Source organism: Dasypus novemcinctus, chromosome 3, assembly GCF_030445035.2.
Source record: "Dasypus novemcinctus isolate mDasNov1 chromosome 3, mDasNov1.1.hap2, whole genome shotgun sequence".
Classification (NCBI taxonomy): domain Eukaryota; kingdom Metazoa; phylum Chordata; class Mammalia; order Cingulata; family Dasypodidae; genus Dasypus; species Dasypus novemcinctus.
Window position 1 is genome coordinate 27,894,388 of NC_080675.1, and position 25,369 is coordinate 27,919,756.

A 25,369-nucleotide genomic window follows, 5' to 3' on the forward strand; every position below is an offset into this window, starting at 1 on the left:
TATGGGCCTGCGCCTGTCTCCACTCTGTGCAGGAGCCTGTGCAGGGGCCTATGCCTATCCACGCTGGTCTGGGATGCCTTTTTTTTTTCCCAGGAGGTCCTGGGGGATCGGACCTGGGTCTTCCAAATGGTAAATGGGAGCTCAATTGCTTGAGCCATAGCCACTTCACATGTGAAGACTTTATCACCTCAGAAAGAAACTTTGTACCAATTAAGCATTAACTCTCCATTCCATAACCCAATACTGGCTCCTGGTAACCTGTATTCTAGTTTCTGAGTTTATGAATTTGCTTATTCAAGTTATTTCATATCAGTGAGATCATATAATATTTGTCCTTTTGTGCCTGGTTAATTTCACTCAGTATAATGTCTTTAATATTTATTCATGTTTGCTGCATATATTAGAACTTCATTCCTTTTTATGACTGAATAATAATCTGTTTTACGTATATACCACATTTTGTTTATCCACCAGTGGATGGACACTTACTTAAGTTGCTTGCATCTTTAGGTAATTGTGAATATTATTATGAACGTTGATGTGCAAATATTTATCTGAATTTTTCCTTTCAGTACTTTGGAGTATATACTATACATATGATTGTCAGGTCATATGGGAATTATATACTTAAATTCCTAAGGAAGTGCCAAATTATTTTTCACAGCAACTGCAATTTTACATTCCTACCATTGATGAATGAGCATTACTCTTTCTCCTTATCTTCTGTAATATATAGTTTCCTTTTTTTATTTTAAGTAATAAACATTCTAGTGAGTGTGAAAATGGATTTTGTGGATTTGATTTGCATTTGCTTAATGGATAATATATGTTGGACATCTTTTTTATGTGCTTTTTGGCCATTTGTGTAAAATATTTGAGAAATGTCTATTGAAGTATTTTGCCCACTTTTAAATTGGGTTGTCTTTTTGTTGTTGAGTTGTAGGATTTCTTAATGTATATATTAAATTCTTAACATGCTGAAACATCCTTCTGTCTGGACTCTGTCTTGTGACGTTTCATCTCATTAACAACCATTTCTCCATTTCATCAAACTGTCAAATCACCAAATCCAATTTCTTCCTTCTGTCCAAAAAGCCTTATGAGTATATGATCAGTTGTACCAATTTGTTTGTTTCAGGTCCTTTATGTCTATCTGTGCCCAAGAAGGGATTTTCTATTTACTTTGTTTGCTTTGCATATTTTATTTTTTTTTATTTTCATCCTGTCAATGAATCTATATGTTTTGATGGCTCTCCCTGATTTTACGCATTTATAAAATTGTATTAAATATTTTAGGACTTGGAACATTTAAACATTTTAATGTATCTCAGCCATAAATTGAAAGCATTAAAAAATTCATTTATTTTTAATTATCATGTCCTAAATTTTAATACTTCTTGGAACTTAGATTGAACTGTTTTGACCTGCAAAAATGGCAAGTTCATTTGCTTCAGTTATAGAGGTATGCAGTTAGTCTATTGATGATTTATGAAGATTTCCTGAGGAGATTAATTTTTTCATTTTTCTTTTGATATTTTTTGAAGTTAGAATTTTATGAATCTATGACTGTTTAGTTTATGTGTGAGTGATTAAACCAGTTTGCTCTTCTTGCTCTCTTCCTGCCAGATAGTCCCAACCCATTATTATTAACTAATTGATGAGTCCTGAGGTAAAGGTGAACATGTCCTAGGTTTCCTGTTCTCTTGGCTTGGTTAATACTGCTCTGAAAGACTGACACCAGGTAGAGGGGAAATGATTGCAGTTTTACTTTGATTTGGGATTATTGGACATTTTCTTCTCCCCAGGTATCCCAATCACTGCTATTACTTCTCACTAAAGTAGAAATATTTCTGCTGAATGATATCTTTTGTCCTTTTCAGCTGTAGTAAGTTTTAAAGTAATTTTGTCCTATTTAAGGAAAAAAATATATAATGACATTCTTAATGTACTGGTAATCCCAGGACCTTAAGAGGCTATTTTGTTTCTTTTTCTGTTTTTTTTTCCTAAATATAGTTTTTTAATTTTTGGAAAAGATACTTAGATTACATAAATGCTACATAAAAAGTATAGGGAATTCCCATATGCCCCACTCCCAACCCCTCCTATATTTTCCCACATTAACAAAATCCTTCATTAGTGCGTTACATTTGTTACGGTTGATGAATACATTTTGGAGCATTGCCACTAAGTGTGGATTATAGTTTACATTGTGGTTTACACTCTCTCCCTCCCAATTTTGTAAGTTATGACAAGATATATAATGACTTGTATCTGTCATTGCAATGTCATTCAGGACAATTCCTAAGTCCTGGAAATGTCCCCAAATTACATTTATTTTTCCCTGTCCTTTCCCCCAGAGCATTCAGTGGACATTGTCTCCACATCAATGATTAAAGTTCTTCTCTCACTCAGATCACAATAAGTCAATAATAGAATACCAGTAAGCCTACTCTAGTCCATTGTTCATTCTCCAATCCTGAGGATTCTAGGATGGTGATGTCCACTCCACCTCTAATTGAGGGGGGACTTAGATCCCATGGGGCAGATGAATGGGACTATCTTGCTTGCAGCTGCAGACTCTCTCTGTTCTTTGGGATGGTCATTGTCCATCATCATCTCCTTTTTAGTTGTCCTGGATGAGTCCAGTGGACTATTGAGTAGGTGTTGCAACTCTGTTGAGATTCAGGGCCCAGCTGACACATGGACAGCCCTAAGATTTAAGTCTCTTGGACATACACATATCAACTCTAGCACTAACTATAGGTTCAAAAAAAGGGACAGAAGAGCCACGTGCAGGGAAACCACACCTGAGTCCAACTCTGTTGCCCTGGGGAGCATAAATTCCCAAGTAGGGCCTGCTGGCAGAGCATCAAATTTGTGAGCTGTCTGCCCTGTCTATAGTGTCTGGATGTCTCTGCTATTTGAGGCAATATTTACTTTGGCAATCAATGAGATCCTGCTGAGACATGAATAAGTGTAACTTCTGAAATGACCTCTCGACTCACTTTGAAGTCTCTTAGCCATATTAAACTCATTTGTCTTTACCCTTTCTCCCTTTTGATCAACATCTTTTCCATTTGCATTGCTGTTTTTCTGTTTTTTGTTGTGACATATATAATATAAAATTTGCCACGTTAACATTTTTAAATGTACCATTCAGTGGCATTAATTACTTTTACAATGTTATGATCACCACCATCTGTTACTAAAATTTTTCAACACCTCAAACAGAAACTCTGTACCTATTAAACAGTTCACTCCTTATTCCCACCTCCACAGCCTCTAATCTGCTGTCTTTATGACTCTGCTTATTCCAGATATCCAGTAGAAGTGGAATTACACAAGGTTTGCTCATTTGTGCCTAACTTATTTCACTCAGCTTGTCTTCAGTGTTCATCTATACATTAACATGTATCAGAACTTCATTCCTTTTTGTTCCTGATCATTATTCCATTGTGTGTGTGTATATATTTATCACATTTTGTTTATCTTTTTATCTGCTCATGGATGCTTGGGTTGTTTCCATCTTTTGTCAATAATGCTGCTGTGAACATTGGCTTACATATACCTGAGTCCCTATTTTCAACTATTTTCAGTGTATACCTAGGAGCGGAATTGCCCGGTCATATGGTAATTACATGTTTAACTTTTTGAGGAACCACCATATTGTTTTCCCAGCAGCAACAGGAGGTTTCCAATTTCTCTACTTCCTTTCCGTTTTTTTTGTTTGTTTGTTTGTTTTAAATAGCCATCCAGTGGATGTGAAATGGTATATCATTGTGGTTTTGACTTATGATGTTGAACATCTTTTTTTGTGGTTATTGTCCATTCATATATCTTTTTAAAATTTTATATTTTACTTTATTGATGACTTTTTAAACTCAGTTCATTTGTTTTAGTTTCCTGGGCTGCTCAAGCAAATACAATGAAATGGGTTGGGTTAAACAATGGGAAATTTATTAGCTCACAGTTTTGAGGTTATGATACAAGTCCAAATCAAGTCCTCATCAAGACAGTGCTTTTCCCCCAAAATTTGTGGTGTTCTTCAGTTGGATGCCAGAGATCCTTGATCCTTAGCTTCTGACATGGCAAGACACATGGCAGTGTCGCCTGGTCTCTTCCTTTTCTAGGGTCCATTGATGCTGGGCCCATTTGTATATCACTATAGTAATGTCTATTCAAATCCCTTTTCCATTTATTAATTGGGTTGTTTGCTCTTTTGTTGCTGAGTTGTAGGAGTTCTTTATATATTCTGGATATTAAACTTCATCAGAAATATAATCTGCAAGTATGTTTTCCCATTCTTTTCACTTTCTTGATAATGTCTTTTTATTTTATTACAATTTGATGAGTTTTTACAATATGTTTTTATTATAGAAGTTGCAGACTTACAAAATAAACATGCATATATGTAGAAATCCCATACAACAACCTTTCACCAACACACTACACCATTGTGGAACATTTGTTAAAGACTGTAAGATAATATCATCAGAATATTTCTACTAACTATGGTCCAGAGCATACATTTGGTGTATTTTTTCCATACCCCCTATTATTAACACAGTACATCTTTGGCATTAATGCAAGAATATTACAGTATTGCTGTTAACTATAGTCCATTAATTATGATATTCGTATTTTTCCCCATGCTTCTCCATATTCCCACCACCCTGCATTAGTAATGTGCATCTATTCTAGTTCACCAAAGGGCATTTTTCATTTGTACTATTAACCACAATTCTTATCCACCTCTGGGTTCACTATGTTGTTCAGTCCCTAGATTATTCTCTAGCTTTCTTTCAGTTGACATTTACATCCCTAGAATACCCTTTCTGTCACAATCCCATTTATAAACCAGCTGCGTCTCAGTATGTGTTACCATTAACTTTATCCATTTCCATACATTTTAAGATAATTAAAATTTCTACATACTTTAATCATCAGTACTCCTTCAACAGCCCTCCTCTTATTTTGTAATAACCTATACTCTGGGTTTTAATTCCATGCGTTTATTCTTCATATTTAGTTCATTTTAATGAGGGCATGCAATATTTGTCCTTTTGTGTCTGGCTTATTTCACTTAGTATAATGTCTTCAAGATTCATCCATGTGGTCATGTGTGTCCCAAATTCATCTCTTCTTACTGCAGCATAGTATTCCGTCATATGTAGATACCACATTTGGTTTATTCACTCATTGCTTGATGGACAGTTGGGTTGTTTCCACCTTTTGGCAATTGTGAATAATGCCACTGTGAACTTTGGCGTGCAGATGTTTTAGTGTATCACAGTTTTCAGTTCTTCTGAATATATTCCTATTAGAGGAATTGCTGAATCAAATGGCAGTTCTATATTTACCTTCCTCAGGAACCACCAAACTGTTTTCCACAGAGGTTGCATAATTTTACAGTCCCACCAACAGTGAAGGAGAGTTCCGGTTTCTCCACATCCTCTCCAGCTCTAATTGTTTTCTTTGTTGTTAATAATGGCTATTATATGCCATGTGAGAGACTATCTTATTGTCGTTTTCATTTGCATTTCCATAATAGCTAAATAGTGAGTAATTTTGAATATTTTTAATGTGCTTTTGGCCACTTGTATTTCCTCTTTGAAGAAATGTCTATTTAAGCCTTTTGCCCATTTTTAATTGGATTACTTGCTCTTTGATTGTTGAGTTGTATGATCTCTTCATGTAGAATGAAAATCAAACCCTTATTGGATATAAGGTTTCCAAATATTTTCTCCTATTGAGTGAGCTGTCTTTTCATCTTGTTAATTTTTCCCTTCTCACCACCCTGCATTCTCACCACCCTGCATTAGTTCACAGAAGGACATTTTTGCATTGGTACTATTAACCACAATTCTCATCCACCTCTGGGTTCACTATGTTATTCAGTCCCTAGATTATTCTTTCAACTGACATTTATATCCCTAGATTATACTTTTCAGCCACAATCCCATTTATAAACCAACTGCTACTCACTATAATGTAAAAATGTGGAACACTTCACAAATTTGTATGTCATCCCTGCTCAGGGGCCATGCTAATCTTCTCTGTATCATTTCAATTTTGGTATATGTGCTGCCAAAGTGAGCACGATATTAAATATATTTTGACCAGTTATGCTATTTGAACAAAATTGCATCTGCTATACAGTTCACTGGAATTGAAGAGTGATTTTTAAATATGTAGTCGTTTGAGTAACCTAGAATTCCTGCCACTGTTAATACCCTCTTAAGCTCTAACTTCTGTCTTCTCCTACATATATACCTCTAGGTTCACTTCCTCTTTTCATTTCAATTTTATCTCCAAATTGTAGCTTGATGTAGTTTGATCTTCTGCTTAGACTGAGAGTTCCTTGGACTCTTTGACATGTTTCTTATCCATCCGTGTATCTCTGGTATTTGGTGTGTTGTGAGGTACCGAACCATTCTCTTAATGAATGTTGTCAAATGATTATACTTGCTCAGGAAGACGATCTGTGGTTCTGTCATTTTTAACTATTTGTCTGTTTTCTTTCACTGCATCTAATGTCTGCATCAAAGGATTTGTTACAATTCAGAGACTTGGTGGTAAGGAGCTACGTAGATGAAATTTTTACAGTAACAGTTTTTGAAGAGTTCTAATAGATTTACCGATACTCTGATTTAGTTTTTCAAAAGTTTTATAAAGGAAGCAAGGAGTCCTCTCCCTTCTTTTTCTACAGAGATAGGGACAAAATTCTAATTCTGTTGTTATTACTGACCTTTCTATGGACACTGTTTCCAATGTTTCCAGCCTCTTATTTGCTGCCATCAGCTAATAGATAGATGAACAGGGGTTTTCCATGAGCTTTCTATGTGCTAACAATGTCATTTAATAATCGGGAAAATTTAGCTTACAGGATTGTTTTCCATGAACATTTTTTCATTTAAAAAATATCAGTTATCTTAGTATGGGAACACTGCAAAAAAACTTCTTGCTAGACATTATGTTAAGTGAAATAAGCCAGACACAAAAGGACAAATATTGCATGTTCTCACTAATATGAACTAAATATGAAGAATCAGCACATGGTGGTAAAACCTAGCATATAGGTTATTAGGATTAAGAAGAGGGCTGAGAAGGTGTACTGATGCTTAATGTATGTAGAAGTTTTAATTAACTTGACTGTAAATGTGTGGAAATGGATAGAATTGACAGTAACATATTATCATGAGTAGAGCTAATGCAGCTGGTTTATAAATGGGATTGTGGCTGAATAGGGTAGTCTAAAGATGTAAATGTCAATTGAAAGAAAGCTGGAGAATAATCTAGGGACTGAATAACAAAGTGAACCCAGAGGTAGATGAAAATTGTGGTTAATAGCACAAATGTAAAACTGTCCTATGAACTAGAACAAATGTACATCAGTAATGGAAGGTGGTAAGAATGTGGAGAAGCTTAGGAAAAGTACAATTAATATAACTTATGGACTATAGTTAATAGCAATACTGTAATATTCTTGCATCAATGCCAAAGATGTATTGTGTTAGTAATAGAGGGGCAGTATGGAAAAAATATACCAAATGTAGGCTGTAGACCATAGTTAGTGGTTAATAGTCTGATGATACTGATGATGTTATCTTGTAATCTATAATAAATGTTTCACAACCATGTAGCATATTGGTGGAAGGAGCGTTGTATGGGAATCCCACACATGTACATGATTGTTTTATAAGTTCACAACCTCTCTAATAAAAATATATTTTTTAAAACCTTAAAAAAAACTTCCTGCTAAGGGTGAGATTAAAGAATGTGGATTTCATTTATTTTGTTTATTACATGGTTATAACCTAGGCTAGTGGATAACTGAATTTATTCATTCTTTGTATTTGTTGGCAAGGCTATTTTTATAACTATGACAAAGTAGCAGAAAGCAGAACCTTAGGACAGCATGGATCCTGAACTAGAGTGTGACACCAGTAAGTATAAGGATTGGACGAAGTTACAAAGGCCTCATGAAGCAGTTATTGATCATCTGGAAATGTTGTTATTGTTATTGTTGTTTTCTCCTCTGGATGAAGAAAGGGTTTATTGTTTTAAGTGAAATGAATATAATATTTAATACTTTAATCAGCCCGGAGCTTACTAAGGCATGCGTTTTGGTAGATGGTAAATATTAAATGACGAGGTTAAATTGAAACACTGGCAAAGCCGTATTTCCTGAAAGAGCTGAGGGAGAACTAGAAATAATTAGAGACTTGGTATGTTAAAAGTGAAGCCAGAATAAGGTTAGAGCAACTATTGGGAAGACAGGAAGGAAGGAAGTAAATGATTTAAAGCTTTTCACATAGGGACAAATCTTTAGATTATATATTTCAACTTATATCTGGCACGTGGGAAGAATATAACATGCGTTTATGTTTTATAAAGAATTAAGCATTTTATCAGGTAATAGACTTTCGGACAGGCAGATATTTCTTTTCAAGCATGAATAGAATCTCATTTCTGTGGAGAGTTCATTCTTACCTTTTCAACTTTTATATGCTTATTCTCATCTAAATTTAGAGTCCTTTTTATTTTTCTTTTAGGAATAGAATGAGAACATTTTGAATTAAGTTACGTCAATTGTAATGTAAAAAGTGTTTTTGATATTTTTGTAAAATGATCTTTTATGTGAAGGAAGCATTTGGGTTCATTTCTTTTCACAGCAGGATTACAGATCATCCCCAGTGATTGCATCTAAGAAAAAAGGGATAGAAAGTGTAGATCTAGTGTATACATGCAGTTCCATTTAACTTTAATTGGAACGGGGCTCTCAGGTCACCCGTAGGAATCTCTGCTTAGTTGATGGGCAGTTCTTCATGACTTCAGATGCTGTGTAATTTTCCCTTGAGCATAGATATATATATCTTAAAGCATAACTGTCTTTGTTGAAAACAGAGTGTGGATAGCAATTGACAAACAGTCTTTTTTGAAAATCAAGAAAATCTGAAAAATATATTTTAGTGTTTCTTATTTTTCTGTTAGGGACTCCACTATATAATTCTAAAACATCTGAAAGATCTTACTTCAATATATCTATGAGGATCCAAACATTTTTCTTGCTAAAGCTCTTTAATTGCTAGTTTTATTGCCAGCAAAATACTCCAATTACAATGAAGATTTTTTGACTAAAATATAAGAGAAATAATATTTGTGTGTTATTCTTTTGATATATATAAAAATCTTTACTATATTTTCAAAGGACTCAACCACATTTGGGCAAATTATTCATTTCATCAACTCTGGATTGTAACTTGAGGAAGAGTACTCTTTCCTTTAAATATAGAAAGGGTTCTAGTTCTTATACAACTAAAGCAACTTCCTTAAATTGTTGGTTTAACTCTTTTGAACTAAATACCATTACTTTTCCTTTCACTCTCTGTTGCACATTTTTAATTAAATTTACCTAAACTTAGATTAAAACCTCTTGGGAGGGAGAATTAGTTTCTAGCTCTTTTTAAGGTTAATGCATCTATAAATAAGGAACACATTATGAAGAGAAGACATAAACACCTATACATTCCAAGTTTGAAGAGATATAGAAATAAACCCTTTCTAGGTAACTTAATTATCTAAGTACTTCATTTCTTTAAAAGCATTACTTTAGCTTTTATGCTTTTCCAGTTTGATTGCCAACATTCTCAGATATAAGGCCAGTATAATCTTGATAACAAAGCTAGTGAAGTACAAAAAAAAAAAACAGAATTTTTGGCTTATTTCACTCTCAAATAGAAATGTTAAGTATCAAATATTGTATAAAGAGGATAATGTATCATTTCAAGTTGGCTTTGCCCTAGAACTGAATAGATAGTTTATTTATTTATTTTTTAAAAAGATTTATTTTTATTTATTTAATTCCCCTCCCCTCCCCCGGTTGTCTGTTTTCTGTGTCTTTTTGCTGCGTCTTGTTTCTTTGTCCGCTTCGGTTGTCGTCAGCAGCACGGGAAGTGTGGGCGGCACCATTCCTCGGCAGGCTGCTCCCTCCTTCGCACTGGGCGGCTCTCCTTATGGGTGCACTCCTTGCGCGTGGGGCTCTGCTACGCGGGGGACACCCCTGTGTGGCAGGGCACTCCTTGCGCGCATCAGCACTGCGCATGGGCCAGCTCCACACGGGTCAAGGAGGCCCGGGGCTTGAACCGCGGGCTTCCCATGTGGTAGACAGATGCCCTAACCACTGGGCCAAAGTCCGTTTCCCCTAGATAGTTTAATATTAGAAAATTTATAATGCCATTTATTGCACTTTAACAGACTAAATGAGGAGAACCACATTATCATCTCAATAGTTGCAGGAAAAAAAGTATTTGATTAAATTCAACACAAATTCACACTGCAAAAAAAATCTTAGTAATCTATAGATTTAATATTATGGAATGGAATTTCCCGTTGAGCTCTGCATTAGGTCTGTACTTTAAACAAGATCTGTATAATGGGTTAGAGTATCCTTATAGGTAAATGGGGAAATTTTATCTGTATCATATTACCTTCATGCAGCAGAGCAAGATGTTTGGACCACTATATAGGGCAAAATCTGAAATAAGGTCACTGATTGTTATTCCATTTGTGATTGTTTTATATTAGTGTCTTATCTATAATGGATATAGCTTAGTGGCCATAAATATGATAGAAATAAAAGAAAGGAAATTAGAATGAAATGTAATCTTTTCTTTTCTTTCTTTCTTTTATGTATGTACACATACCCATTCACACCTACAGGGGTATACAGATATTCATGTACATTTTAAAAATGTTTTTTGTTCATTTAAAATGTAGAGTTTTCTAAAACTCAACAAATTTTCCATAAGTTCTTAAATTGTTTTACAGTATGTTTTGTATTTGACTTTGAATATCTTCTGAACTTTTCACTGTGGAATTGCTTGTTGACCAGGAGTGAAAAAACTTTATATTAATGTGATCTCTGAAATCTCTATAATAACCCTTACCAGTTTTTGTCTAGGTTCTTGACTATGCTATAGAAATGAATTTCAAGAGCATGTCGGGTGAGTTGGGCCAGTAATTTATTCAGGTAGGGAGAAACGAGAAATGGGAGAAAATAACAGATCATAGGTCCCAGGTAGAGAGGAAGGGGCTGAAAAGTGATAAAGAAGACTGTTTTACAGACTACAGTTCCCCATTAAAGATTATAAATGCCCAGGTTTTACTTGCATGGCCATCATGGCAGAGGAAAAACGATGAGAGCAGGGCTCAGAGGGCAGGAATAGGGGTCCAAAGGCGAGAGAGATCGAGTCCATGCCTTGCGCCTGCTTTTTAACCCATTAATTATTCCACCCCTTTGCTAATGGCAGGGGAGGAGTTCCAGCTATTTGCTGTTTTGTTTAGTTACCCCCCCACCAACCCCCCAGAAGGGCCCAATGATAAAATCTTTGGGGAGTATCCAGGGCTTTTCCTGGCTTCCGGAGGAAGTCTTGTTCTCAATGGCAGAATCTTGGGGAGGGTCTTCCAGCAGCTATCTTGGGGGTGTCGACGTCACATGGACTTTTTGCCAGGTTCCAGATCCAACCATTGATTCCCTATCTTACTAGCCTGCTTCATAAGCATTATAATGATAACAGTGAATAATTACAGGAATAATTATTTTTATAACGATATTTTTCATGTACTACTTACTGTGCACTAACCATTGTAATTTCTTTTGATAGTCCTTTCAATTATTCATTGAGTTAACTATGATTATTCCTTTATGTTCAGAGATCAAACTGCTATGTTTCAAAGTCATGATTAGAACCCAAATATTAAAATTAAAATCTTTTGCTCTTTACCAGTTCTTTATTCAAAATATGTACATTTTTCAAAGTGGAGAAAAGTCCGAGTTTTCTTTTTTTTGGAAAACCTCTCTTCCTCTTTCTAGGAAAAGGATGGCAAGTGGACCTCTTTCCATATGCCTATTTATTTCCTTTAGTCTGATGTGTTGCCTCAAAAGTTACCATTCAGGAGGCACTGTCTCAGCCTATAAAGGGCCAGTGATTAAAAAAAATCCTTTATTGTTTTTGCAGCACAGATAGCATGCTTTTGGATTTATTAATTATTTTCTATGACTTTGTGGAAGTTTATATTTTCTAACTTTCTGATACTTAAAAAAAAAAAAGGAAGGAAAAGCATACCTTTCTCCTTCAGAAAAACCTAGTGTGCCGTCATTATTGGTTGTAAGCAATTTTACATTTCTAAGCATGATATTCCTTTCCTTTAATGCATTTAAAAAATTCTTATCAGCTCATTAATGAAACCGTTTTAGTGAGGCAAGAAAGGCTAATACATTTCTTTTAATGACTATTCTGACATTTTAAAATTGTGCAAAGACCACAAAGTGTTCCTTTATGATTTCAGAATGGAGTTATTTTTAAATGGATTATAACTATGTCAGTCTTCTAGTAAGACGGTAATTTTTCATTTTCCGTAAAACTATAAATTTTCCTGTTATTGTTAATCATGTTCCTAAAATAGATTGCAGGGGAAAAACTCCTAGAAGGACTACTTTTCTTTCTCTGAGTATGAGAAGTACTATTATATAGGTTTTACTATACATTAATATTTACTTCTCTTTTCTAGAAGATTTCTAACCATCACATCTTTCAACTTTGAAAATCTTAGAGATAAAAGTTTGTACCTTGAGAACAAATTATTCTTGGAGGATAAAGAGAGATAGGAATCACTTACTTGTACTTCAATGGAATTATTCTGCAGAAAAATTTTCTCTCTTTTTTTTGCTTAGTTTTCATGTGAATATCAAAATTCCCCAGATGCTATAGTACTTTTGAATTAGAAAATAAACATTCCTGAATTAGAAAGCATAAGCTATTTTTGGTGAAGTGAAACTAAATTCATTTAGAGTTCAAAAAATTTTTAGAAGAATAGGGCAATAAATCTTACTGCACTTGTGCCTTTTGAGGACCCAAATACATGTCTATCATTGGTAGTGAAAGACAAGAGAATGAGAGCATCAGGACTTAAAAATATATTTATGTTGGTTATCTTTGTGCCTCCTTCTTAGAAAAACTAAATTTCAATAATTATTTTAAAATACTGACCATTGTATTAGCATTTCTGTGGTATTGTTTGTTTTTAAAACATTTTTTTCTGTTCACTTTCAGCCCATTTTCTTTAATTGCTGAATAAGTATCTCAAAATTTATTTAATAATTATGTAACATTACTATCAGAGTAAAACAAAAGACTTTTGTGCTTATTGTGAAGATTAGCTTGTTCCTAGCTCAAATTTATTTATTTGCAATAAGTTGTATAGATTTGTGTCTTTTCATTTAAGTAACTAGCTTGTATGTCCCATTGATATTACTAGAAAAATAGGCATAGAGGTCTATAATCTATAATTGGCAGGTCACTGGGCTTCAAGATCAGAATTTATGTGTTATCTCTTTGGTGTAAATCTTTGCTTTTGCTTTTATCAAATTGGAATTGTGAAAGGTGCTTTTAAACTTCAAGAGTCTGTCAGTTTTGATATATGAGAGTAATTTTGAAGATGTAAAATTCTCCACAAGCTTTTCCCCTGCTCTTTCCCCAAAAATCAAGGAGGGAAAAACAGATTACTATATATAGACAATACAATAAGGAAATCAGTGATTTGTGAATATCCCCTGTAATCATTCAGTCCTTTTCCATGGCTCATTACAGTAACGCATCTCGTTTGCAGCTGGCAAAAAGAGTGGTGGATTTCAGTTCAAACTGTTCACATATGCAAACCCTTTGGTCAGTTATCAGCAGGTGGCCTGCTTAGTCCTGTTCATTCCTCATATCTTGTCTTTGACACAAAAGGGGGATTTTATCTTTTAATTATTTATAAAGTGTTGAGAAAGTGTGTGGGTCCTCCTTTAATCATAGATGCAATGGTTGTGTCATGGGTTTTTTTTAACATGACACAAGGTTTGAGAATGACTGCACTGACCTTAGGTTTGGTACTCTTCCCAAGTTATCTTTCCTATGATATTTTTATTAAGGATAAATTATATATAATTGATGGAGAAGTCCACCAGAGTCCTCATATGTGTTAAGGTAGTACCTGACACTAACAATACCTTACCTACAATCCCAGACCATTTAACTGTAGAGAAGTGATTTGGTAGCCCTCATTACTTATTTCTAATTAAAAATACTTAATGAGTTTAGTAGTCTACCATCTATAAATCTATTTGCTTTTGTCTCCCTAGTAGAAATGTTTAGCCTTCTAACTTCAGTGCATGTTTGTGTGTATATATTTGTGTGTTACAGTGTGGAGCTTTTATGGATCTGAGAAAAGATCATGTTCTTGGAATTGATCCTTTCTTGTGGGTGTGGGACCCTTTGATTGAATTGAATTCAATTGGGGGTCTTTGATAGGAGTACTTCAGTGAGGCATGACTGAGGGTGAGTCTCAGTCCTTTTGCTGAAGTCCTTTGTAAATGGGAGAAACATTATAAATGAGAGACACACACAGAGAAAGAGAGTGCTGCTTTTACCCTGCCATGTGAGATGGGACTCCAGAATCACCTACAGCCACAGAAAGACAGAGAAACCCCAAGAGGCTGAGAGAGTCTGGGATCAGAGGAGCAGCCCAAAGCTGAAGAGAGGGGAGAGATGAGTCATATGCCTGATGGCCCACAGCTAAGCTTGGGGAGAAAGTGAGCCTGGAGGAGAAGACTCAGACTGGCTGCCATTTTGCCTTGCCATGTGGCAGGAGTCCAGGATCAGCAGAGTAACCAAGCTTTGGTGAGATAGTGTCTCTGATGATGCCTTGATTTGGACATTTTCACAGCCTTGGAACTGTAAGATTTTACCCTAATAAATTCCCATTATAAAAGCCAACCCATTTCTGGTATTTTTGCATTAGCAACCTTTTCCAAATTTAAACAATAACTTTAATAAAATGCTGGAAGTAATTATCTATGACAAACTCCTTCATACTTTCTCTGGTCTAAATAGCCACAACATTCTAGAGAGCCACCAAATGCTTATAGTCATTCCTTATGACCTGCTGATATATGTTAGGTTTCTCTGGTTTAGTAGAAGTTAGAAGTAAGAAGGGAAAAAAACAAATGAATGTGTTAGTTCTCTTACATCTCAAGATAACTATCATTGAACCAAATGTATGCAAGAATTACAAAGTATAGAATCTTACTTGCAGGTACATATCTTTTTTAATGATAACCTTAAGTTTTACAATCATTTTTTTAGATTATATATCTTTATAAAAGTGAGCTAAAAGTTTGATGTTCACTGTTTGCTAATAAATGAGGTGTGGCTGCTTTAGGTATTCAAAATATTGATCTATCATAATACCACCAGGTATCTGGCAGTTTAGTTCATTCTCATCGTATGTTAGACACACTGATGCATTCAGTCATGCGCCCTTGTTTTAATCTCACAGTGAAATTGGATAATCATATGCTATAGCCATCTTCTTCCAAATTTTCTAAGTCTTTTTTGAATTAATTTTTTATTTGTGAAAAACTGAGTATTAGGAAACACAAAACAGAAAAAACCTTGAGAAAGAATAGGCAAGGGCTATGTTTTTATCTTTAAAAGCAGTATCAAGTTGTTTTTTTCTCAAAAAAGAAAGCTACCAGCTGCACAACAAACACAATGAGCTCAAAACAGCAGAATATGGTTTCTGATTTTGCTGACGTGCCTCAGACTTTAGATAAATAGAATGACACTGGCCTCATTCACTAGGCATATGTTCATTTTCAGTTGATCACTTCCATATTCTTGCCTTTTTAATATCCTTGAATGCCTCACTTTTTGACAGTGATCTAGCAAACATTTGTTCATTTACTCCCAATTAAATTCCCAGTTGCCATTGTGAAGATATGTTGTTTTCTCTCTTCTAAATTGTTTGCAACTTGGGATACTTAGAAATAATCATATGTTGTGATAACTTGTTTTCATTATATTTAAGATAGGGAGCAGACAGATTTTTTTCTGCAATTGTATGGGTAACATGTTGGAGTTACAAAAGCTTTAATTTTTAGATTTGTGTTATAATAAAGTTGAGAAAAATCAGTACCAATTATTGAATTGAATTTATCATCTCAAGTCGTCATCAAATAATCCTAAAAAAACCATCAGGCTTTCAATTATCAATGAATGTTATCTTCCACATATGTCAGTCAAATCAGGGTTGTATTTCTTTAGGGAAGTAGGGGCTAGAAATAAGCTTATATGCACCTCCTGCATTTTCTTCTTATATAAATAATATTTGAGCTTCTGAGGAAGTTATTCTAGCACCTTTCTCAAGTACTATTGATTTTGCAAATTACTTTAAATGTGTCTGCAGTAAATTAAATACACAAATGTGCTTTAAAGACATTTTAAACAAAGCCTGCCAAAATAAAGTGACTGAATCTGTTAGGAGTCTTGAGCGTTGAAAAGTAACAGAAAAGCTACCTCAAACTGGCTTAAACAATGAATGGACTTCCTTTGTCCATGTAAGTGAGAAGTCTAAAGCTATGGAGTCTCGAGATTGGAATAATCCTTTGGTCCCTGAAGCTCACCACACTTCCGTTTTAGATATAGCTGGCCACTGCACATGCCATTTTGATACCTCACACCACACCCAGGGATAGCAATAGAACCTGCAATTCCAGCAAAATTCCGGAGACTTGCTCTGTTTGGAGTCATTTAGGTCAGAAACTCACACCTGACCTAACTTCTGTAAAGTGATTCATTTCACTGAAAAAAAAAAAACACCAAACACACACACACACACACAAATCCCAAAACTTTCATTTTACTAATATCCAAAAAATTCTCATAGTAACTCTCTTAGTGCTTGCACTTTGTATATTTAAAGATCTATATTTGGATGATGGAGAGGTAGATTAGCAAAGGAAGTTAAAAATAATAAGAAAAGAAGTTTTGCTTTCACAGAACTTTATTTTATATAAGACTATTTAACATCCATTTATTGTACATCCTAAGAAAATTACCTATGTAAATAGGTGAATTTTCTAAATAATTGACTAATCTTTTGAGTCTAATTCTTAAAAAATAGTTTGCGCCTAATACTTTAAACGTATTACTTTGGCTGGAATTTTTCTTGTTATATTGTCCAATTCCTTAATTTAGTTAGCTGATGAAAGAGAATATAATTTTCTGAAGAATCTCAGAACCATGATTATTGAATAAATTCTGTATTATTGGGGTAAAAGTTAATGAATTTTCAGGTGTGGGATGTAGGCAACTACTTATGTGCTCTGTCTTCCAATGTTAAATTCAGCTTCTTGTTTTTTTCCTTAATTAGATGTGACATATAATTTTATATTTTGTTGTTCTTTTAACAAAGCCAGGTTTGGGTTTTACTAATGAACTATACTGGTACTTTTAAAGAAGTCAGTTAAAGCCTCTGTTACTTTTTCCCAATCCATTATTCTCAGAGAAGAGACAGACTCAGAAGTAACCACTATGCTGAATTTGGTGTTTATCATTCTTAAGCATAATGCTATACTTTTATTACTACATAGTATGTATCAGCAAAATACATTGCATGTTTTTAAACCTTATAAAGATTGCTTTTTTTCACCCAAATTTCTAAGATTTACTCTGTTGATCATAGTGTTGTTCTATAGATACAGTGTGGTCCTATATATGCACACTGAGCATTGGCCTTATTTTGATTATATGTATTGCAAATAGCTTCTCTTATTCTATGATTTGTCTTTTATTTTGCTCATGGTTTCAATTACTTAAAAGAAGGTTTTTATTTGTTTACCTCTGGTGTCATAAAGATAGTTTTCAGTATTTTCTAATGAAAATTTTAAATATTTGTTTCTCATATTTTGGTGTTTATTTCCCCTGGATTTTATTTGCATGTTTTGTGACATAAACATTTGCCATTTTGTTGATCAAAATAAAATAAAATAACAACTTTGGGTTTTATTAACTATACTGGTATTTTAAAAGAAGTCAGTAGAAGCCTCAATTATTATTCCATTATTTCTTTCTTTCTGTAGGTAACCACAATGAGTTTGATATTTTTCAATCCTTTGCATGTTTTTGTACTTTGACTGTATATTTGTATGCATGAGAAAAAATATATATATAATGGATTATCATATATCAAATAGGTTGTTTTTGCTCTGTTCATTTCTAATGTCCATATTCAAGAATCTATTTTCAAGTTTCTTTTTCTTTTTTCTCTCCTTTTTCTTATTACATTGACCCAGGTATGCATTACCATATAGGATATAAACTGTTCCTGATTAAAATGTCAGATATTTCTAGAATTTCATTACTTGATTTACTATAATTTAATTTTATTCCTCACTGGGAATTTAGTTGTGAATAAGTGTTGAATTTTATCACATTTTCTGGATTTTCTGTAGAGGAACATGTGAGTATATAAGTATATATACATACACACCTGGTGTTAGTATTTTTTAACATCTTAAAATAAATTGAATAATTTTCTATACTTTGTATTCTCTGAAATAATTTCTGTAAAATAGGGATTAGGTATTTGTTGAATGTTTGGTAAAAATGTACCTGTGTTATCTGTTTGGGCCTGCCGCATTTTATTTGGGGAATGAAGAAGAAAGTTTTGATTATTTATTTTCTTTAATGATTATAGATTTATTGAGTGTTTCAATTTGCTTTTAAGTCAATCATCATGAAGTTGTTTATAGTATTATTTTAAAAGGTTGAGTCTTATCTGCATTTCTAGTTAGAACTCCAGTTTTTAAAAAATTAAAAATTATAGTAGGGTTCACCCTTCGTATTCCATGGATTTTGACAAATGCATAATGTCATGAATCTACCACTGAGCCCCTAATTTTTCCTGAACATTATTATCCATGTCTTTCTTCTTTTAATTAATTTTCTGACTAGCTTGTCTATTTTCCTAGTTTTTTCCCTTCCAAAAGAAAAATTTGGCCATCTTATTTCTCCTTTCTTTATCTGTATCATTAATTATTACTTCATTTTACTCTCCTAATATTTATTACTCTCTTTTTGGTTTTCTGTTTCCTTTTAAAATAATAACAGTGTACAATTTCCCCCTCCCCCCACCCCCGGCTGTTTTTGCTGTGTCCATTTGCTGTGTGATCTTCTGTATCTATTTCTCTTTTTGTCTTCTCTTCTCATTTTTTTCTACCCTAGAATTCACTGGTATTCGATCCTGGGGACCTCTGATGTGTGGAGAGGTTCCCTATTACCTGTGCCACATCAGTTCCTGGTTTTGCTGCACTTCACCTGGACTTTTCCCTTCATCTCTCTTTTGTTGTGTCATCATCTTGCTGCATGCCTCATTTGCGTGGGCACTGGCTTACCTTGCAGGCACTCAGCTCGCCATGTGGGCACTGGCTCGCCACACGGGCGAGCTAGTACCCATGTGAGTGCCCATGTGGTGAGCGTGTGCCTGCGTGGTGAGCGCAAGTACCCACATGGTGAGCCAGTGCCTGTGCAAGCACAGCAAGATGATGATGCAAGGGGAGAGTCAGGGTGAAGCACAGCAGAAACCAGGCACTGAGGTGGCGCAATTGACAGGGAACCTCTCTCCACATCAGGGGTCTCTAGGATTGAATGCCGGTGAATCCTAGAGGAGAGAAAATGAGAAGAGAAGATAACATAGACTGTAATAAAAGAGCAGGGCGGGAGGAGGGGAAGAGGGGAAAATAAGTAAATAAATAATATTTTTAAAAAATTCTTGTTTCATCTCTGCCTCATTGTTTCTCAATTTCTTGTTCCTTTAAATGGATTTTATTTTTTAATTTTTTATATTTTTAAATTATTTATTTAAAAAATATGGAACGTTTCACGAATTTGCATGTCATCCTTGCGCAGGGGCCATGCCATTCTTCTCTGTATCGTTCCAATTTTAGTGTATATGCTGCCAAAGCGAGCACTAAATGGATTTTAATACACTTCCTTCAGTATAGTTAAATTTACATTTAAATATCTGGATTTGAGTTCTAGCTCTTTACCTACCAGCTGTATCCCCTGACTTGCCCATGACTCAATTTCTTCATACATAAAGTCAGAATAATGTAAATCGCTACCTCATAGTTTGTTGTGAGGCCTGTAAAAAAAGTAAATAAGGTATTTCATATATTTGGTCAATGCCTGGCACATAGTAAGTGTTTAATAACTGTTAGCTATTAGCAGTATCAGCAATACTACCATTGTCATACTTTTCTTCACCATCAAAATTATCATCACCATCACTATTACTCTAATATTTCTTTGAGCATGATAAATGTAGTTGAAGTCTTTGTCATAGTGTCCTATAAAATTCATTTACTCTGAAGGAAATTTTTATTTTTGTGTTATTTTTTGTAGGCTAGGTCTTTAGCATTTACTTTCTTTCAGTGTTTTAGAATTTGGATGTGAAAACTCATTTTGAGTCATTCATTGACTGCTACTGTTGTTTCACTCTTTTCCTCTGTTTCCCCCACTCCTTGTCTAGCCAGAATCATGTCTTATGATTGACTCCGAATTCCTGTGCTAAGAAAATATTGAGGGGATCCAGATGCAATTATTGAACCACTTGTCCTCTCTGTTGTTTCCATTAGTAAGGAGTATCTATTTCCTTCAACCTCAGTTAACATTGTAGTCTCAAGTCTAATTAGGCAGCATTTTTTTCATGAGCTTTCTTTCACAAATCCAGAGCCCTACACTACTAGTTCTTGACTTCAAGCAGCGATACTGGGCCCATTTCCCTATCTTGGGTGAGCACTTTGGATTCCCATTTTCTTATAGGAGCTGAACTGCCTGCCCACAGCCTGCTTCATGATCTGGAGCTGATTAGGCCTCTTGCTTCAGGTCTTTGAGGCTTCAAGTTCATGGCATGCTTTCCTTATTTTGGGTCCTGGAGATGGCTTTTAGTTTCCTGTTTTTATATTTTACCTGCCACTTCTGTGTCTTTGGAGCAAAGGGGTGCAGATAAATCCTGAGCTTGCTATGTCATCCTGACTGGAAGTTTCTTAGTGAGTGTCAATTTTTATTTTTGTTATTTCTTCCTTTCTACTTCTTGTGTTAATTTTATTATTATTTACTCCCTATCCTTTTCACCCAGTTTCAGTTTTCTCCTAGGAGTCATGGCATATTGTATTTTATGTTTATTTGAATATTTTTGGTCTCTCCCTACCCTCTAGAATATATATTCCCAGAGGGCAGTACTTTATTTTTTTGCACTATTTTCGTAATATCCTAAAAAGTTCCTATTATTTATTACAGTAGTTACTCAGTACACATTTGCAGAATAAGTAAAAGAATGGTGGTGTTTTTGTCCTCAAATGTTTCATAATGATAAAAGAAAAACTTTTCATGCAATTTAAGATCTCACAGCTTTATTGAGTAATTTATGCATTAGGCAGCATCTCATTCAGAAAGCAGAAGGGAGCTCTGCAGAGGGAGTGGAAGGGGGACTCTCACATAGGGTGAAAAGAGAAGAGAAGAAATATTATGACCAGTTGACATTGTTTCCATTTTACAAAGGGAGTGGCCTTCCAAAGTATGGTATGCTTGTCCAAGCTGAACATGGTATCTCTACTGAACCCAAAACAAGTTTTTACCACCAGGTATTGCTTATCAGCAATCCTGTACAGTGTTTCATTTTCTCAGATGATTCCGGCTAGTCAGTTGTTTTTGTCTTCTGGAAAAGCCCTTTTTGGAAAGGGATCTCCTCTGACACTGCCCAATGCAGGCATGCACTTTATTTTACTTAATAATGACTATTGGCTCCCAGTTTAATGCATATTCAACACCCTTTGTTGACTTCTCAAGACTGGCAATTCTGGTTTGGGGGAGAGGCAGGCTGTATGACCATATAGCTGTAAGAGTACCTATTTTCAAAATGCAGTCTTATCCTACTTCCTGAGGGACATTAATTACCAAGACCCGCCTTGTTTTCCTCTAGGAACCAGGCAAATGAACCTCTGGTATACGAATACCAGTTCAGAGAGACAATGTCAAGGCTTCTTCCTGGGCCCAAATACTGGAGTCAGGTCCTTTCATTCCTAGGTTTCTTCCTCAAGTTTAGCAGAAGTTGGAAATTTAGTCTGTACTCCTCCTTCTCCTATGTCATACAATTGTTTTATTTAGACAGGGTTACTTTGGGTTTTATCCTGAGATCCTATATCAATCCCCTCTGCTGCTCATTAGAAGCCAATCTGATAGAATCAGCTTAATGGAGTTATAAAATTAACCTGGTAGATGTCCTCTTCTGATTTTTTAAATAATGGTTTTGTAACCTGATTTTGTCTAGGTTTTCGGCTATGCTGCAGAAATGAATTTCAGGAGCACATCAGGTTAATTAGACCAGTAATTTATTAAGGTAGGGAGGGAAGAGAACTGGGAAAAAGTAACAGATCATGGGTCCCAGGTAGAAAGGAAGGGGCTGAAGAGTGATAAAATGGGCAAACAGACTGCAATTCCCATTATAGATTATAAATGCCCAGGTTTTACTTGCATGGCAACCATGGCAGGGGAAAAATGGTGAGAGCAGGGCGCAGAAGGCAGTAACAAGTACACAGACTGGTACTAGGACAGGGAGATGGCAAGAGAGCAAGAGAACAAGAAATATTTGTGCTTGCTTTTTAAACCATTAATTATTCCATTCTGCCCCTTTGCTAATGGCAGGGGAGGTGTTCCAGCTATTTGCGGTTTTGTTTTTTTTCTTGTTTGTTTTTTTATTTCTCTTTCTTTTCTCCTCGCCCCCTCCCTCCCCCCCCCCCCCCATTGTCTATTCTCTGTGTCTACTCGCTGTGTGTTCTTCTGTGTCTGCTTGTACTCTCAGCAGCGCTGGGAAACTATGTCTCTTTTTTTGTTGTCTCATCTTGCTGCCTCAGCTCTCCGTGTGTGCGGCGCCACTCCTGGGCAGGCTGCCCTTTTTTTTTTTTTCACACAGGGCAGCTCTCCTTGCAGGGCCCTTTCACAGGGGTGCCCCTACATAGTATGACACTCCTTTATCGTGGCAGCTCTGCATGTGGGCTAGTTCACCACATGGGTCAGGAGACCCTGGGTATTGAACCCTGGACCTCCCATATGGTAAGTGGATGCCTCTATCAGTCGAGCCACGTCTGCTTCCCTGTTTGCTGTTTTGATTGATTACCTCACCCATCAATCCCCCGGGAGGGACTGATGATAAAATCTTTGGGGATGTCTGGGACTTCTCCTGGCTTCCAGAGGAAATCTTGTTTTGAATGGCAGAATCTTGGAGTGGGGGGCGAGGGAGGGGTCTTCCAGCAGCCATTTTAGGAATATTGATGTCCACGTGGACTCTTTGCCAGGTTCCAGATCCATCTATTGATTCCTTATCTTATTAGCCGGCTTCTGTTTTACCCTGATGTTGGACTTGCTCATACCTCCACAGTAATTGTCTCCTGCCCTACATTTGGCTAGCGTTTGTTCCTGTCTTCTTTTTTTCATTATCCCAATTCCATCCACTTTAAATGTTGTAAAAATCAATCATGCTGTGGTCAGTCTATGACATATTTTCTGGTTTCTAGTGTTGGCATAAGTTTATCTTTTTAATTTACATTATTTCACAGCCGTTATTTTATGAAATTTAGGCTTGGAGGGGAGGGAGATGCATTTGCTCATTTAACCATCTTGATTCAACCCCTCACTATTTTTTTTTCCATTTGTTTAAGAACAGGATCTTTTCCCATCTGCATAATTTAAGGTGCCAGTCTCTCTGTTAATCTTTCCCTGGGAGAGATTAAAGAACAAATAGTCATCATAAAGATAGTGATTCTGTTTATTCGGAAGATAGAAATTGCTTATATTCTATCACCTTTTCTTTATGCTTAACCTGTGAATTATCCTTTTTCTTTTTATGGAGTGTGAAACCTTTTCTTTTGCTATTTTGCTATGTAAGATTCAAAATGTATATGGTGGCATGAGTTTGATTATACCCCTATCACAGGCCAAGGCACCTGACAATAAAGGAATATGAGCAGAAGCCAGGAGAATCAATTAAATCTGGAATTCTCCTCTTTTTCCCTTTCATTTCTTGCCTTCTGCCACTATGCCTAAATTAATCAACTTCCATGTTTCCTAGCTATCACCAATTAACTGAATATTCTTTTCCTTTCACCTTGGGGTTCTTAAATTGTTAGTTTTGGCTATTGCTACTATAGGAAATGTTCACTTGTTTGTTTGTTTGTTTCAGGGCTGTTCTACAAACCAAAGTTACTTGAAGTTACTTCCAGTGAAGCAAGGAAGTACTCCCCCAGATCTACCTGTCCAATGTAGGAATATTCCATGTCACCCTTGGAGGCAGGAGTCATAGAGCAGAGCTTAAGAATTTCTTTAAGCACTTGGGACTTAATTCTTAGAATGGACATTCTTATTCTGAATTCAAAGTTCCTTTATTTCATGGAACTTCTAATAATTAAAAAAAAAATTCAATTCAAGCACTCGGAAAGCTCAGTGGGAAATCCTACTGAGGCAAGATAAGACTCTAAAGTGACCTAAAATTTACATTGAGTAGACTTGTTTTGTATGAGTTATTAGAGCAAATACATTTTAGGATTGTAGATTCTTTTTCTTTTTATACTCTCATTTAAAATCTTCATTGCTGGCAGATGTGTTTGCTTATTGATTTCCAGTAGTTTAATAACCCTACTTGAAGGCTTGCCCAAGTCGCTGATTAATGAGATACACTGCAATCATGCTGCAATCAGATCTCTATCACTGTACTCAAGAAAAGAAGGTTTAGAATGGAGAATCGTGCATTTATCTTTCAGAGACAAGTCCATCATCATGGAAGGGAAATTTTCCATAGGTAAGAGCTTCTTAGTACCAAATCAGCTGACAAAGCTGTGTGGTCCTGATTTTAGGCATGTCCCCAACCCAACTGGCAATCTATCCCCCAATCCCACTTTTTAAAATTTTCATAGCAGTAGATGTTTGAAACCATCTCTGGAGTTAGGTAGGCCTTGGTCTGAATCCCATCTCTTCTACTTTGTGTGTGGGGCAATGAACTTGTCCTATTATAGCTTCAGTTTCCTACTCTCTAAAATGAAGATGTATAGCATCTGCCTCCTAGAGCTGTTATAAACACTTGTTTAGCACAGGGCCCAGCACGGTTAACAATTAAGGTAGTAGTATTTTCATTGGCCCCATTTCCTTTCTTGGCTCCAAAACGCCTCCATTTAGTCAAAGCATTGGCTTGTGGGGTACAACTCAACTGATAAGTGTTTCTCAGCTTGCTCACTTTTTATTTAGTTAACTTGGTGAACTCTATTATACTATCATTTCCTTACAATATATTAGTTCACTTATTTCACACCCAACTAAAGGTCAATTTTGAGCTGAATCCTTTTCTATCCCTTCTGATGTCTGCTGCCAGGAGGCCATCCCCTAATCGTCTTTTCAAGGCATCTAGACTGGTGGGCATTTATTTGCATAGATGC

The 25,369-nt window shown here is 35.5% G+C and overlaps 1 protein-coding gene and 2 non-coding genes across 11 annotated transcripts in view; 1 reads left to right on the forward strand and 2 right to left on the reverse strand.

Annotated features, from left to right (window-relative positions):
* Nucleotides 1-25,369, forward strand: part of CEP128 (centrosomal protein 128) — a 478,155-nt gene that overhangs the window by 284,442 nt on the left and 168,344 nt on the right. The gene's annotated exons all lie outside the window — the stretch shown is intronic.
* On the reverse strand, nt 5,994-6,100 carry LOC111767192 (U6 spliceosomal RNA). Its single transcript, XR_002799080.1, has one exon. It is a non-coding gene; the product is annotated as a U6 spliceosomal RNA (small nuclear RNA).
* On the reverse strand, nt 19,749-19,855 carry LOC111767191 (U6 spliceosomal RNA). The gene has a single exon (XR_002799079.1). It is a non-coding gene; the product is annotated as a U6 spliceosomal RNA (small nuclear RNA).